At 44.2% G+C, this 5,813-nt stretch overlaps 1 long non-coding RNA gene across 2 annotated transcripts in view; it reads left to right on the top strand.

Moving 5' to 3' along the window:
* The first annotated feature begins 3,415 nt into the window (after positions 1-3,415).
* The window catches only part of LOC114006054 (uncharacterized), a 76,019-nt gene continuing 73,621 nt past the window's right edge, over positions 3,416-5,813 (top strand). For both annotated transcript variants that reach the window (XR_003547823.1, XR_003547824.1), the window contains exons 1-2: positions 3,416-3,540; positions 3,825-3,917. This is a non-coding gene — a long non-coding RNA (uncharacterized LOC114006054). The remainder of the gene's footprint in view (positions 3,541-3,824; positions 3,918-5,813) is intronic.

Genomic DNA, 5,813 nt, shown 5'->3' with positions numbered 1-5,813 from the left:
ATAAATTATACTGGTTTTATTAAACTCCAAGGCCTAACTATGGTATTTTCGCCTTTGCCGTCATTCCTAAATCAAACCTAACACAAACCGCGGTTGACTACATGAGAGTCCAGCAACATAGCCATTATGCCAACTGCTGGTCCCATATTTATTATTTATTTTTTAAACTAAAAAAAAAAAAAAAAAAAAAGAAAAATTACTATAGTACTTGTATGCTTGCCGAGGATAGAGAAGGACAGAAAGAAAGTGAGAAAGTCCTCCCCAGGGGTCATGACCACGTGGCAATCTCTTCTCCTCTCAGATTTTGGGCACGCATGCACACTTTACTGGCATGGTTTACAAGCCTCCAGGTCTGGGACTCAAACTGTGGAGTTGGCAAGGTGGAATCCAGTCGGCTTAACCACTATACCATCTGGTCGTCCTCACCTCCACCTCACCCCCCCAAACTTCTAAAGTCTTAGGTGTATGTATTAAACTACTTGAAGTAATTTGTTCAATATTAGTATCCAAAGAACAGATGTCTACCTATTGCCACTTTCAGAGGTTCTGCCACATGAATGCAGATGTAAGCGAGCTCCCTTGTGGAGTCACTACCACCCTCTGGTGCCTGCCTGTTCCTCCCCTCTGCTCCCACATTTTCTCCTCCTAGGGCACTCACCCCCACTGAGCCAACACTAAGGGTAGCACAAGGGTCAGCAAATGCTGTGACAATGCAAGACAGTTGGGTTGGTGAGGGGCTGGGTGCTCCCAGCTGCCCTTCCTGCAGTTCTGGGATGTCTGCTCCAAGTTTTGCTTCTCTGCTACAACCTGCCCCCACCCTCTTGTTCTTCCTTTACTCCCTAAGCCAAAAACTGGGGTGTGACCATCACTTTAGTTGGGTGAGAGAGATGAGAGAAATGTCAAAGGCAGTTAAGAAGATCTGACAATGGGTAGAAAGTTGAAGCCAACGGAGGAGGTGGGTGTCCCTGAGCTGACTGGAATTGCTTTCACTCCTAGCTTTTCTCTTCCTGCCCTTAGACATCTCTGGAAATCTGCCAACTCCTGAGCAGGGCAGTTTCAGTTCTTTAATAGGAATCCCCTTCTTGGCTCTTTTGCCTTCTTCTCTGGATCTTTGGAGCAACTTCTGGGGATAGGAGTGAGGGGTTGGCGTGTACTTACAGAGATATGAGTGGTCTCTAGGTCTCTCTCTGAGCTTAGTTCCCAAGCCTACATGCCCAGGGCACCTCTTCCATGTGACTTTCACCTCACCCTCTACCTTCAGATAAGGGCAATGGCCTTTGCTGAACCACTGGGAGGAGAGCCTGTGCCATGGGGGAGGAGGATCGGAAGGTCTTTGTACACAGTCAGGACATTCAGCTTTCGCTGGACTTCTTGATGAGAATGTGGGTTGGGACAGGGTAATCTACATTTGAAAAACAAGTTTTAAAAATGTATTCTTTCCACCCACAAGTACTAGTAACATTTATTCAATGAAAAAACTTGGACAGTAAAGAAACGTATAGAAAAAAAGAAAGCAAAGGTCCCCATAACTTTACAACCTGGAGAAAATCTCTCCTAGCATTTCGGTGTACTTACTTCTACTCTATCCACTGTCTATCTTGTCACTATCTCTGCCTAGGACACATGGTATCTACCATTCGCTATCTTGCTCTTCTCCCACACCCTTCATTGACATTCTTCTCTGAGTATTTCTCATTAAAGATTCTTCCAAAGCAGTGATTAACATTTAATGAATGGATATTTACCTTCTAAGACTCAGACAATTCTTAAGGGCATGGTTAAAGAGAATATATCTTGCTATTTCTTTTCCTTAGCTCTTTAAACAACAGGAAGACTATATGACTGCCTCTCCCTGAGGCATTAACTATCTTGGAAATGAGTCTGACCACAGATCACATTAAGAAAGGGAGGCAGAATCATTCTCGAATTGCATAAAACTGGAGACTCTGACCTCAAGGCAAAACCCCAGGGTTGAGTGTTGGGTGCAGATACAGGAAGACTGCTCTCTTTTCTTGGCTTTGGTTGGCATCCAGTGGCAAATGACCTAGGCAGAGTCACTGAGGTGTGTGAGGTCACTGAGCAATGCTCTGAGCTCACAGCCAGCAGCCGTCTTCGGCCCTTGTACCATCAAAGACTTGTGACACCTGCATCACACGGATGAAGAAGTGTATTTCCTGTCCATGGGCAAATCACTGCCAAGTAGAGAAAGCAGAGAAATAAGCAACCAGTTGGAATTTGAAGCAGAACGAAGCAAGTTCTAAACTGTATAAATGGCAGTGGGTCATGGGACCCCAGAAGTGAGGGCACTGAATTTTATTATAGAGGAAAATTTCAGAAAACTCCATGAGGAGAGGGGGGGTAATTCATTTCAGCTAAGTTTTCTAGGATAAGTAAGATTTCATAGGTAGAAAGATGGACATTTTTCAGGGCAAGGGAATTGTAAGGGAATGGCATTGAAATAGGAAAACATACAATGAGTCCCAGGAAAAGCAGCTCTTTGGAGGTGGCTTACAGAGAGGGAGCGTGCAGAGAGCAAGGTAGGGCATCTGAGAGACCCTCAGAAGCAACCTATCACCTGTCCACAGACCAACATTCTTGTGGGAGGTTGGGTAGCACAGTCAAAAGAGCACAGATTTCCAAGCCAGGCCTAGCAGAGTTGCCCTCAAACTCTAGCTCTTTGTTACAGACTGATATTTTTAACAAGTTGTTCGACCTCTTTGAACCTCACTTTCATTATATGTAAACTCATGATTATTGGGCCAGTTAGTGGCATGGTGGTTTAGATGGCTGAATTCCACATGGCCAACCGTGCTGTTAAGAGTTCCAGACCTGGTAGCTTAGAAAACATGCCGGGCACATGTACACACATGCCCCAAATCCTGGAAGGAGAATGAGGGGTGCTTTCTCACTTTTTCTCTCTTGTTCTGTCTCTGGCAGGCATGTGCACTATATAGCAAAAATTTAAAAAACAAAGATTCAGGATTATGCACCTATCTCTCAAGTGTGGAGTTTAAATATCATGTTCTAAAAGTACCGAACAAGTGCACATCGTAGACCTTTAATACATGTAGCCTTTTTTTCATTCCTTTAGGTGGACTAAATTAGCAACCATAGCTGCGCATCAACAGGTTTTCACAGTCGTTCATTTCATACATACTGTCTGACCACCTACTGTCCATCAGGCCCTGTGCTAGATGTTCAAAGACACAAGCTCTCAAAGAGAAAGTGATATGATGGGGGCAGGGGAGGTGACATGTAAAGAGATAGACAGCTGAGTAACAGTCCAAGATAACAAGCCATTAGAGCCACCACAAGGCTGCAGACCACAGAACTAATGAGCATTTAGACAATGAGGCTGCACACGACATCTGGTGGACAAATAGAACTGGAGTTCAGAGGAGGGTGAGGTCACTGAGGACTGAAGCAGTCTGGAAAGGCTTCAAGGAAGAGGGGAAACATGAGCCAGCCTTGGAACACGTGAGCATGGGAAGAGGCACAAGAAAATGAACTGTTGTTTGAAGTGGCTAAAAACCAGTCAAGGTGAGTTTAAGGGACAGTCTGGTCTGATTGCGGAGGAGGAGTTCTGGGAGATAAGGCTGAGAGGGAGTGTGGGGCCAGGTTTTGGAAAGCATTGGAAGTCAGACTGAAGATTTCAATTTCCATTGTGAGAATGTTTACTGCCATACTGACGTGCCTCCCACCCTCACCCTACAGTATTTTAGTGGCACGTGTTCTTTAATATTTATTTATGAATTACCGGGTACTATTTTCTTTGTTGGATATATGTGTTATACTGTGCCTTAGCAAGATTGTAAATTCCACAGGACAGGTGACATAGAGATTTCCTAAGGAAGGCTTGGGAACGTCCACAAGAAGCTGGGAGCACACGGTTCTGACAGTTGCAAGTCCCAGCCCCTGTAAGTGTCACCATACCTGAAACCTCCAATGTTGACTTCAATGCTCTTGGGGTTGCCTTAATGGGTTGGGCCTCAAGTCTGAGCGGTATCTTCACATACTATATTCCATGCTATTTTCTATCAACTAGTTCATAATCATCAAATATAGGGGGAAGGAATACCTTTCTACTGAAGGTCCTACATTTTATAGATTCTTGCTGGTTTTACTTGATCAAGTTCTTTGACTTTTCAAAAACAAACCAACCAAAGTCTCGTTATTTTGCAAGGGAACTGTTGTGTGTCCCAGGCCTTTTATCCTCCAGAGACCCCATCCTCTGACATTACCCACTGCCTTCTCTCAGCTGAATCCCAAGGAGAAAATCAACCAGAAACCTCAGGAATTAGGTGACCAAGGGCAGAAAGCAAGAACTGTTCAGAGCAAACATAGCCTGTCTGGGTGTTTACTTTGGTTTAAAGAGTTACTGGGGATAGTGTACCAAACTTTTGTTTTTCAGGGAGCTTACTTTTTTGGTAAATAGCTGTTTTTAGGCAGCAGTTTCCCCATGAGGCCAATCGACAGATCCTTAAAATAGAAATGACTCCCTTTGTGGATCAGCCAGGATGACAGCGGTGACACATGGGCCATTGATCCCAATTACATACCAGGAAAGTGGCCTCTTAGGAGAGTCTACATTCTCCTCAGGGCATAGTTGCTCATCTCACTGCCTCTGGAAGTCACTGTCTTTGGTGACCTCAGCTACCACCAAGTGTCTCACCAGAGTGCCTGCAGCACCAGATGGTGCCCGAGACCATCATAATGGGGCATGCGTGTGAATGGTCTCACCAGCAGGGAGTAGGTTCCTTTGGTTTCCATAAAGCAAGGGCAGCCAGCTGGGGTCAGGTGAAGATGGGGACAAGACAGAGCCCACTCATAATGGTTCCTAAAGGATCAAGGCCAAGTCTCTTCTTCCCATAGGAGCTTGCTTATACTGCTGGGAGTTCTGTAGCTGGTTGGTTGACTGAGTTATGGTTTAGATTTCAAGACCCTGCATATGTTGGATTATTCCTGGCCTATTTTTTTTTCTACTCCTTCTCGCCTTTTACCAGGGGTCTTAAAAAAAGTTCATAGAATATGTATATTATGAAAAAAACTATGCATGGCTTCCAGATGTCTTTTGTATCAAAATAAAGTCACTTGAATTCCATTTTTCTGTGAACTGTTTGAGGTGCCCTAGTACATATTTTTCACTGGGGTAAGGCCAGCTCTTTACAAGATAAGACCTTTTTGGATGTTTGCATTAGTAGACCTCATGCCAATTCTCTCCTCTGGCCTTTGTTCATGCTGTCCTTTTTTTCTGAGAAGTGCTTTTTCTTCCCCTGCATCTATTTACATTCTTCTCACCCTTCAGGGTCCAATGCACATCTACTTCCTCTACTAAACCTACTAGAATGTTTATAAATATTTGGCCCCCACTCTGTCTCCTGGTTTCATGCAGGTCAGCTTTGTTTCCCTATATAGTATTTTATTTATTTATTTTTTATTAATTCACTTTACACCATCACAACACACAAATGAATTTTCCATCCAAAATACACTGTGCATTGGCTCAATCAAGCACATCCACATACATGTTCTCAGCAAATAATTTTCCAATTCTTACGTCCTGCATACCTTGCCCTTTGTCTTGCCATCCCTGATTCCCCATCCCCCACCCTCTGCTATGTCCCATCTTCCTCCTCCATTGTCCCTGGCATCCATGGTTGCCCTCCATGCCTTCCGCTCCCCCCATTCAATTGTTCTGCCAATGAACTTAATTAGTCTAAATATATCCAATAGCTAGCACAGCTGACACATACCTATACATGTACCCAAATCTGACCCTAGGCATAAACCCCAGTGAGTAGAATGAACATACT

Source organism: Tupaia chinensis, unplaced genomic scaffold (genome assembly GCF_000334495.1).
Source record: "Tupaia chinensis unplaced genomic scaffold, TupChi_1.0 Scaffold000074_1, whole genome shotgun sequence".
In the NCBI taxonomy this organism is placed as follows: domain Eukaryota; kingdom Metazoa; phylum Chordata; class Mammalia; order Scandentia; family Tupaiidae; genus Tupaia; species Tupaia belangeri.
This window is presented reverse-complemented; position numbering and strand designations above follow the sequence as displayed.